We start from the raw sequence: 11,909 nt of genomic DNA, 5'->3' as shown, positions 1-11,909 counted from the left end.
CATCTATGTGCATGGGACAAAAACCTTCCATATGTTCATAATATCTATAACAAAGCCCTCTACATCTCTATTGGCCATAGTCCTTTTTAGATGTGCTTGGGGTTCCAACCATTGGCCCCAATTGATGTAGTTGTGCCCATTTCATCTTCATCGACAAAGTCCTCCCATGCTTATGCCGAGACTAATAGGCCAACCAAATTTGTTGAACAAATCCAACACATCCAACAAGAAGTCCATGATATCCTGTAGAAATCCAACGCCAAGTACAAGCAAAGACATAACTAACACAAGATTCCACATAAGTTTCAGGTTCGTGATAAGATGTGGTTACATTTACAAAAACAGCACCACACAGGCCCCCATAGGAATCTTAGACCACTCTATTATGGGACTTACACAATCATAAAGGTTGTGGGTGAAAATGCTTTTGAATTGAGCAGTTAATGTGGTGTTGCTTTGACCATATTCGCCACCTCTATTAGACACCTTAGAGGCAGTCAAGTAATTGTCCCCCATATAACTCAATCTTGATTGCATTGAACAGGCTATAATGGATCGAATCATGGACACCAAGACAAAAGATACTCACCAACAACACATATAACTCTACTGGGTTGTCAAAGCAGGGCAACTTCTTCAAGAAGGCAAGTGGCTCACTAAGAGCCAAATTTAGCAGAAGTTTCCCCATCCAATGATGGAACTTGACACAATGGAGACCAACGCTTCCTAAGAGGGGAGGATTGATCTAGGTGAATATCGATCGCCACCCACCTCTTCCATTGTCTCAACAATTCTCTATCCTCTTGGCAATTTTTCTAGGATTTTTGGGTCCCAAACTTTCAGGGCCGTTTTGAGGCCCTAAACAATGTTTATAGCAATTTAGAAAAGCCAGAGTTTGACTTGAAACTCTGGCCCCAGTCAAAAGTTGTAGTCCTCAGATAGTTCTTTCCAATGAGCTATTGTGTCTCCCAAACTAATATTGTATTCAAAAGTTGTGCCCTTGAGAAGTTGAAGTCCCAATTAACCACCTCGAGCCCTGCAAATCTTTTGGCGTTTCATCTTCTAGGGTTAGGTTTTTAGACCTTTATGATTCTTTCTTTATATTAAAAGGCCATTCATTCGACCTCTTGTAATAGCATTTTGCAAATGTGCATAGTTTTCATCTTTCTCTGTTTAGAGATAACTACCACCATTCTAGCCAGTTTGTGTTCTACAATATTATGTTATTCGTAGAAATTGGGTTTCCACCATATTATTATAATATTTGCTATATTTATTTGTGTGTTACATATACTTTCCTTCATTTCATTTCATTCTTTGTACAACCCAGATTAGGCATTTCTTATGTTATCTATGCATGTGTTAAAGAGTCTTTTATTATATTAAGATGCAATCGTTAAAGAAATCACAATGACTATCACTGCACAATAGGTTTACTACAAAGTGTTTTACAATTTTGATTATTCTGCATTATATGATCTGTGTTGATGAGTTGTTTTAACTATAGACAATACAATTATGGATCAAGTTGAGGGACAATTTAATTGCCAAACCTAAGTATCCATGCGAATATTGGATGCATGCACTCAAGATCCCCCTTGGTTAACGTAGAGTGGGTTTCTATCAACTTAGGTTGGAGGAAAATCACCACATTCCCTACCTTGAGAGGATTTGTCAACTCTACCACCTTCAAAAGATTAAGTCAAAGGAGCACCTCATTTTCATATATCTAATATATTATGAGACCTAAGTTGAAGGAGCACCTCATTTTCATATATCTAATATACTATGAGACCATAACAATTTCACTACCTCCTCCAAAAATTGAGTGATTTCCTCTCCACCTTCTCCATTATCCAAACCCAAAGATGCCTAACTCTTTTTGGGAGGTTTTAAAGTAAAATTCAAGATCAACAATGTAAACTTTGAAACGGGAACTATAAACTCAAAACGGGAACTCTAGCCAAAGAACCCGTAAAAACATCAAAAACAGTGCTAAAAACGAAAAGTGTCGATGCTGGAATAACATTTTTTTTTTAGGGTAAATTTTCAACATGTTTTAAAAATGGCGGTGAAAACCAATTTTTTGTGCAAAAATTGTCCAAAAAACACCCTCAAAACGAAAAGTGTTGACGCTGAGATAACACTTTTTTTTTCGAGGGTAAAATTTTCAACATTTCGAAATTATGGGGTAAAATATTTTATCATGACCCTGAAAAACATTAAAATTTAAAAAAATAATAATGAAAACATAAAATAAAATTAAAAATTAAAACAATAAAAACAATAAGAAAAAAACACCAAAAAAATATATATATATATATATATATATATATATATATACTAAAAACAAAACATAAAATAAAAAATAAAAATAAAAATCAAATATATAAAAAAAAAAGACAAAAAGATAAAAAAATCAATCAAAAAAAAAAAATTAACGATAAGAATTAAAATACTAAAAAAAAAAATCCCCCGATCAGGATGACGGAGTGGGTAACCAAGAGTAAAGACGATGTCAAAAGCCAGGAGGCTACCACAGTCTGCATGATTATATCACAGGACGTGGAGGAGTACTGCATGCCAAGAGTGATGTCAGAAGGGAGAAGTGGCGTAAGGAATGTCGGGAAGAGGAAAGGTGGTAAGGACGACAGCGTAAGGAGGATGGGATGGCGGGTAGGTAAGACAGGGTATGAAAGAGGGAGTAAGGAAAGGAGGAGGGATAGATTGCAAGGGAGAAGGAGACGAAGAGCGGAGGACAAGCCAAAAGCACAGCCAGTAAGCAGGAAAAGTAACCTCAGGTATGTTTATTGTCTTTTCTCTGTAATTTGCAAAGGAAAATTCAGTATGTCGGGAGGGGCAAGGAACATGGGCCAGGATGGGAAGGAGAGACCTTGCAGAGAAGGCATGTTGTGCAGACAGAGTAGAAGTAGCGAGAGACAATGACTCGGTAGCTCTGCTCCAAGGTTAGGAAGGATGGAGGGCTTAGAAGATAATAAGGAGTGGAGCATCTTGCTCAGGGTTGAGGAAAGAGAGGCTAGAGAGGACCATATCTGGGTGGCCGGGAGGTTGGAGAGCCAGGAAAAGCTCCTCAAGCAGAAATTTCGGGTAGATAGGGTGAGCTTGTGCAGTAGAGACGAGCGAGCTTGGGAGGGGAAGATGGGCAGGAAGCTTAGAATGGAAGGGGTGACCTTCAGAGAAGGTAGTGCTGTGAGGAGAGGGAGTAGCGTTAGCAAGCAGGGCAAGGAGGGAGCAGAGAATCCTAGCGTGAAGCTCCCCTCGTTCACCACACCAGGGCCGCATAGGGAGCGGGTCAGCCTGAGGGAACCCAAGGGGGGAGGTTGTGAAAAAGGAGGGGAGATAGAAATTAGGGGTCCGAACGAGAGGCAAGGCGGGGGGAGTAGGGAGAAGGTAAAAACCATCCCTGTTTCACTTAATTGCTTGGGAGCAGCAGAGTGCAGACAGAGGGGAGATAGTTTCGGCAAACAAAAACTCCATGAGACTACTGGAATTTGGATGGGTAATGGCTTTATCCTAACTTTGGAATGTGACCATTGTGAATAGGTAGCAGATATTGGAGACATGGCGCGGACAGCCAGGGGAAGAGGTCGAAGAGGACGGGGAAATAATGGGCCTCGAACTCAGGATATAGGAACCTCAGAAAAAAGGATAGGAAGACGACCTCTGGATGAAACTGTAAGGGAAACAGCCAAAGCTTATAAGAAAGGAATGGACGAAGGGATACAAAAAATTCTAGAGGAGATGGAGGAAAGGATTATGGAAGAGGACTCGGAGGAAGAAATGGAGGAATGGAAGAATCACATTCCTGATCCGGGGAATACCAGAGGGAGACTCTCTCAATTTAAACAGACCTTACATTTGTACTGGCTCATGAAAAGACTGATAGGAAAAGCGATGGAACAAGTGTCCATGGGAATGGCCTTGATAATCAGAGACATGCCAGATTATAAAAAAGACCTGCAAACAATCCAGTTTCAGCTCTGCAAGCAGGACATAAGATTAGACCGTATACAGAGACACATTCCATGTATTATTGAAATGACACCAGCGCCTGGAGATTCAGCTGAAGATCCAGCGAACGTAGAGTCAGAACCGGAAGACCCCAAAGAATAGCTTGAGTGTAGCGACCTCAGGTTTCTATTTTTTTAGCGGCTAGTTTTTCTTTTATATGCATGCTTATGGGACCTAAGATCAAAGACTGGTTTTTAAATAGTTTTGTATATATTGCTTGGGTAGAAAGACTGCGAACCTTCCGTTTTTGGATGGCTTATAATATGCATAGGTGGCCAACAGACTTGGTTTCCCAATGGGCAAGTTGAGGCCACCTATTGACAGTATGTGGTTTCAGTTTGTTTTTATATAAATAGAAAAGGAGGACCTACCTAAGCTTACAAAAATAAATAATAATAATAATAAATAAATAGTAAAAAAAAAATCATATTTCGAAAAAAAAAAAAATCATATTTCAAAAAAAAAAAAATTCTTGTAAACCCAAAATTGACAAAAAAAAACTACTAAAATTAAGATTAAAAGGTTGATTGCTTAAAAAAACAAATATATATATATAAAAGACAAAAAAAAGTAAAAAAAAAAAAAATGTTAAAAAAAAAAAATTATCTCTTAAACCATAAAAAATTATTAAAAAAAATAATAATTTTTTTAAACAATTTTTTTATTTAAACAAACAAACAAACCAAAAAAAAAAAAACAAATTTAAATTTTTTATTTAAAATTTAAAAAGAAACTATTAAAAAACCTGATTTATTTTTAACATATTTTTTTTATTTAGAGAAAAAAATAAAATTATATATATATATATATTCTCATGGCCCCTCCGCTCGCCCGTGGTGGCGCGGCCTTAAGCGGAGGGCCTGCGTGCAGGCCCTCCGCCCAAGGCCGCGCCACCACGGGCGAAGGGCGAGCGGAGGGGCACTGGATTTTTTTTTTTTTTTGAAAAAAAAATACGTTAAAAAAATTCAAATTTTTTTAATAATATTTTTTTTAATTAAAAATACTTCTTTCTTTAAAACTTTAAATGTTTTTTATTTATTTTTATTTTTATTTTTTTTATTTTGGAAAAAAATATATATTTTTAAAATTTTCATATTTTTTTTTTTTAATAATTTGAGTTCTTTTTTTTGTTTTTTTGTTTTTTGTTTTTTTAATGTTTTTAATATTAATTTTACTAGTTTTTTTTTTTTTTTTTGGTTAATTTTCTATTTTTTTTAACTAGTTTGTTTTAAAATGTTTTTTGTTTTTTTACTTAATTTTATATATATATATTTTTTATTTTGTTTTTTTCTTGCAAATTTTTTATGGTTTATGAGATAATTTTTTTTAAACATTTTTTATTTTGTTTTTTCTCTTTTTTTATATATATTTTTATATTTGTTTTTTAAGTAATTAACATTTAAAATCGGCCTGGAGTATGCCGTAAAACTGCTTCTGCTTGGCTAAGAGCTCGTCTTCCTCAGACGTAAGGAAACAGGTTAACGGCCCAAGACCCAGAGGCATCTGGCAGGAGTGAAAGCCTGCTCCCTTACGGACCACCAGCGGGTTATTACAGGTGGCGTGGTTTTCCTTGATAACGGTGATGAGTCAAATCGACATTCGCGGATAGCAGCCAGAGATGGTTGTCCTCACTGTTGGTTTGACACCTGAGTTTGATAGGTTTTGCCACCTTCGAAAAAAAAAAAAAAATAAAAAATAAAAAAAATAAAAAAAAAAAACATTTAAAAAAAAAAATAAAACAACTTGAAAATTCGTTAAGTAATCATAATTTAACCAAAAAAAAAAAATTGGACATAATAAATTTTGAAGTGTGAAAAATAAGTCCTCTAAAAAAAAAGTATGCTGCATCAGCCCGTTTCAAAATCAGCATGAAAATCACTAACATTTAAAAACAAATATTTATATTTGATACATAAGAAAATTTAAAGTGTCAAAAATATGCTCCAAAAAAAATTTGTATTCTGCATTACCACTTTTAAAATCAGGTCATGTTTTTACTACCCCTACAAAACGGGTAATCGTATGGGTTATTTAAAGCGCCAAAAACTATGCTCTAAAAAAAATGTGTCTTCTGCATCACCCCTTTTCAAAATCAGGTCAATTTTTTGCTATCTCTGCAAAACAGGTAACAGTGTCAGTTCCAGTTTCAAAGTTTACGTTGTTGATCATACATGGTCCTACTCAACTAGATCCCATTAAGACGACGACTTCCTTATTCCAAGTTGTCACATCCATTAGTAGCAAGGAACAACATGAAAGGACTAAAACACTTCAATTTCTAGATTAGTACAACCTCAAACTTCTACTAGACCTCACAAAACCCCCTGCCCCCCAACTAGTTGACTAGCCTCCACAACACTTTTAAGGAGCTCATATTCCCAATCCCAATAAGAGGCTACGAAGCAAACAAACTCCATGAGGTCTTGGGGCCTAATTCACTCTACACAAGACACTGCTTTCCAAGTCTTCTTGCAGAACCAATCTTCCAATGGGTGATTCTTCATCTCAAACTTGGTCGTTAGGAGCAATGTGCCTCATCAATCTAGGGCTCCCTCAAAATTTCATAACCAGAGCCCCTCACACCCAAAAGTCCATCGAATGACATCATCGAACAATGCATTGGTCCCCTCAAGGACTCAAATCAAAATCCATCCTCTTTGTCTCCCCACACTACTTCACAGTCTAGCATGCCCCAAGGACTCAAATCAAAATCCATCCTCTTTGTCTCCCCACACTACTTCACAGTCTAGCATGCCCCAATAACAACATTTCATCCATCGCACGGTTTTGATCTTTTTAATGTTTTTGTTTATATATCTACAATTATTTTCACATTTGTATTGACTAATTGGTTAGCTCTTTCTATGATTTCATTAGTAGTGATAGGAGTTACTTTTACAGTCTACCTATTTATTCACATTGGTTGTACTTCCGAGTGCCATTAACCAACTTTGTAACCACTTGTTGGACATTATCTTATCTTGAGCTCATTGCTAACAACACACTATGCACTCAATGTGAAGTTTGAACACTAAGTTGAGTATGACTTTGAGTTTGTGTGGAGATTGTGCAATTTTTCCACATGAAGATGATTAACCACTACAATAGGTGGACTGTCCCCAAATATGCCAACAAGCATATGGAGGGAGGGTACACTCAATATTGTAGGAAGGGGGATTGTCTACCACTGTGTAAGCCAAACTTTACTTTGCTCCTTTGTCAATGAATGTGTCTAGCAAGGTGTTATTGGGATTCTTTTAATGTGGAATGGAAACAAGTTTTGACCCTGGGAAACCTACAAGTAAGGTTCCCTAGTTCCAAGTAATATAGTGACATAAGAAAAATGTTCAGGTTTGGTGGGAAAGCCATCAAGAATGTTGGGTACTTCACTACGTGGTACTTCACTACGTGCACATTTATATTCAAGCCCATTTCAAGAATCTCTTAGATAAGTAGCAAGACAACTAGACATCCCCGCATAACGGTGATCATGGTATGATGGTTAGGGTATCTATTATTGCCTTTATGGTAGAAATATTTTCCTACTTACATCGTAGAAATATTTGCAAGGTATGGTTATGCTTTTGTTCTTTGTGTCTGGTCTATTAAGACTTCATTGTCTGTTGTCGAGTTATGTTTTGTGATGGACTATGATTATGCTTACAGTATACTATGTATATTTTCTTCTGCATGGATATGGCATGAGATTAGGTATGACATTGTTGCTCAATGTTGCATCTTCTCTGCAAGGTTGTCCTATATGGGTATTTTCGGGGGACTCCGTCTTTGTTTTATGTTCTTTTGTTTGTCGTTGTGGTCTAAAACGGACGTATCTCTTTCAGTGTACCTTTCAAAATGTGTGGTCTTTGAAACACATTTCTTGTTATGCATAAATATGGTTATTTTCTTTGCATATGTATCAACAGTGTATGTACATGGCAACGATGGTCAAGTTCATCACTTCTCATGTTCACTCTTGTATCCGTTTTCATATACAGTTCATACACCTATGATTTGAGGAATCCCCATTACTTCCTTCCCCTCTAGTCTATGTATTGTATATTTTAATTATGTTGCCAAAACTTCAAATCCTTAACTATACGTACTAACTTTAGAAGAATTTAAATGGACTCCTTTAATTTAAAATTGTTTCTCTCCCAAACCCTACAAGTATCTCTAACTTGGTCCAATGCAAGTTATTATCGATAGGGCTAAGATTGCTATATCCTCCAATACCATTGTTAGTTAATAGGCACGAGAGAAATAATGTATTATATTATCTTCATATGCAATGTTTGTGTACAACCCCCATCAAGAGTGATAGTAGCAAAAAATCTCGATCACTTCAAGCCGTGGGCTTATTTTGATGGAGCCTCTAATAATTCAAGGTAGAGGAGCAAAGATGATTCGTTCTCTTTTTCTCGGAATCTCACTACTTCCATGTAAAATGGGGACTCTACCTTGGGACAAACAAGCAAGCTGAAATATTGGTAAGCAAAAACATGTTGATCTTCGCATTAGAAAAAGGTTGCACACATATGCAAGTCTGTGGGGATTCTATGCTAATAACTAATTGGCTCAACAAAACATAAGCTTGCACAAACATCTTACTCGTAGCTATTTTGGAAGAGACATTGCGGCTCAAAGACTCTTTTAATTTGTTTACATGTTCTCACATCTACAGGGAGCAAAACCGGGTAGTTGATCGACTCTCGAAAAAGGGGTTGGCAATGGAACAAGGTCTTTGGCAGATCATGGAGTAGTAAGACGGCAACTCATACGATTTCTACCATAGGCCCTATAGGGACCTTCTTATTCGAGAAGAGAGGACTTAATCTTCCTGAACAATGACTTTTTTTGTAACTTTTTTGTTTTACAGTCTACTAGGCCACATCTCCCAGCAGGGTGAAAAACTTAATTTTCACCATTTTTTATGAAATTATCTGAAAAATGCTCTTTGTAAATTTTGGATAAAAGTTGGAAAGTATGTAAAAGAAACATTCATTCTTATAAAACAGATTTCAAAAACATCATGGAATTTTCAATCATTTCTAACAAATAAATGGAAAGAAATTACGATTTTAAAAAAAAATGTTCGTGTACATTAGTATTTTAAGTGGGGCGAGTGAGTTAGAATGTCTTGGGGGGGTTGCATATCTAATTCCCATGTTACATTAATGTCTAACATCATAATGTATAATGTTTTAATGACCAGCTAAAAAACCAGATTCGTCCAAACCCCCCCTTGTGTCCCGAATCCCACGAATCAGACACGATTCGCTGGGACACGTGTCCTATGAGCGTGTTCGTCGTGTCATGGATCATGGGTTTCGACAGACACGCAAATCCTGATCTCGTGTCCAGCGTGTCCCGATTTCGGGACACATGTCCCACAAAAAGGCGTGTCGTGCGGCCAATAAAGCTCGATTTGAGCTCATTTGGCACTCATTCTTGAGTGTGTCTTTTGTTCTAAGTGTGTGGGAGCTTCTAGCAAAGGGTTTGGGAGCATTTTGGAGGTGATTCAAGCAACATGTAAGTGCATTTTGCTTCTAACTTTTTTGCATTTTTGCTACAGCAATTTGCATGCACAATTTTTTTACAAGTTTGTACATTTTTTCTTTATTTTTTTACAGCATTCATGGCTCAATCAAAGTCAGCAGGGAAGAGGCAAAGGAAAGGGAAGAATGTCCCCATTGGTGATGCCCCTCATGTTCCAATTCATCAGGGTCTACAACTGTTCCCTCAATTGGAAGTGGGGTTGCAACAACAACGTTAAATGTTGAGGGAAAAATGAATTTAGAAAGACAACAGGCTCAAGAAAACAAATATTCCTTGTGGAAGTATGTCACAAGATATTATGGTTTAGACAACAAATTGAAGGGAGAAGGCAATGTTGCTTGGAAATGCAACTATTGCAACAATCATTTCAAGAGCACTTATTACCGTGTGAAAGGTCATTTGTTGGCTTTACCAGGTTGTGGAATTGGAGCATGTCACGGGTGTCTTTAGCTAAGAGGAAAGAAATGGAAAAAGAAGTCAATGTTGGTGTGGCAAGGTTGGCTGCATCATCTAAAAAAAATAAGAATGATGATCCCCTTCCATTCTTGATGAAATGCAGCAACAAATTTCCATTTGAGAGTTTTGGTGGGGGTGTGGGTCAAGTAGCAAAAAGAAAGGCAATGGCACTTGGTCCAATGGACAAGATTTTTCAAAAAGATGGATAGGAAGAGCTCGATCTCACCATTGCATTATTTTTCTATCAGAATTTCATATCCTTTAATGTTGCACGCTCACCTTTATTTCTTGAGATATGTCGAGCTTTAACTCACGGGGTTCCATTAGGGTATGTGCCTCCTAGGTCAGAGAAGCTTAGAACCACATTGTTGACTAAGGCAAAGAAAGAGGTGGACAAAATGCTTGAGCTTATTAAATCAATGTGGCCAACATCTGGGGTGAGTATTGTTTTTGATGGATGGATAGATCCAACACGCCACCCACTCATCAACTTCATGGTGTCTTCCTTGAATGGACCAGTTTTCTTGAAATCAGTGGATGCACTTGGACAATACAAGGATGCACAATATATTGGTGAGTTTTTCATTAAAGTTATTGAAGATGTAGGTGTTGATTCTTGTGTGCAAATCATTACAGACAATGCACATGTTTGCAAGGTTGTTGGCATGATTGTGGAAGCTTAATATCCACAAGTATTTAGGACACCTTGCATTGTCCATTCCTTGAATTTAGCACTTAAATCTATTGCTTCTAATTTGCCTTAGATTGGAAGTATTATTGAGGATGCACGACATATCTGCAACTTTGTACAAAATCATATAAATGCTCTCACAATCTACAAGGAGTACACCAATCTATCATTGTTGAAGATTGCAGATACACGGTTTGCCTCTTCATTCATCATATTGAAGACGTTGAGGGAGGTTAAGATTGCTCTTGGGGCCATGGTTATTTCAGACTTTTGGTCTTTTTGGAGAAAGACAAATCAAGCAGCCTCAAAAAGAGTCAAGGACGTAATGCTAGATGATGCTTGGTGGGAGAGAGTAGATCTCACTGTTAAAATCATGGACATTATCATTGCTTTGCTACGATTTGCAGATACAGACCAACCCATCCTAGGAAAGGTTTATGAGAGATGGCATTCCATGATCGAGTCCGTGAAGACCATTATTTTACAGAGTGAGTTCCCTAAGTATGAGACATCATCAGAGGCCTTCTTCACTGCCATACAAGATATTCTTGTCAACATATGGGACAAGAATTGCAGACCTTTGTATTGTTTGGCTCATTCATTAAACCCAAAATACTACAACCATGAGTGGCTGAATGGTGGACCTTCCCACAGATTCCCTCCTCGCATGGATGGTGAAATTTCACAGGGGAGGAAGGATGCATTGAGGCAGATTTTTCAGGATAGGGCATCCCTTGATGAGGTGGAGGATGCCTTCGTAGAGTTTTCCACTGGCACTGGGCGATTTGCAACCTATTATGTGATTAGAGACAGGGGGTTAAGAAGCCCTATTTTTGGTGGGCAACTCATGGGGCAACAATCCCTCCTCTACAGCAGTTAGCCATGAGGCTCCTCTCTCAGGTGACTTCATCCTCTTGTTGCGAGAAGAATTGGAGAACATATGGGAATTTGTATAGTGTCAAAAAGAGCTGAAGTTCCCTGAGAGAGGAGAAATTGTGATTATGCAATCAACCCCTTCTATGAAGATAAGTACCACTTTCCCGGTTAGCTTTGTGTCTATAACTTACAAGAGGTAATGGCAGTATTAATTACAGTTTCCCACATTTTCAGACAAGGATTATATGTATTTGATCTCAGACCTTTGTGATCCATATTTATTTTTCTAGCTAGC

The sequence above is a fragment of the Pinus tabuliformis genome, chromosome 6, assembly GCF_031772625.1.
Source record: "Pinus tabuliformis cultivar Carrire ecotype Pingquan chromosome 6, CPIR1, whole genome shotgun sequence".
Classification (NCBI taxonomy): domain Eukaryota; kingdom Viridiplantae; phylum Streptophyta; class Pinopsida; order Pinales; family Pinaceae; genus Pinus; species Pinus tabuliformis.
This window is presented reverse-complemented; position numbering follows the sequence as displayed.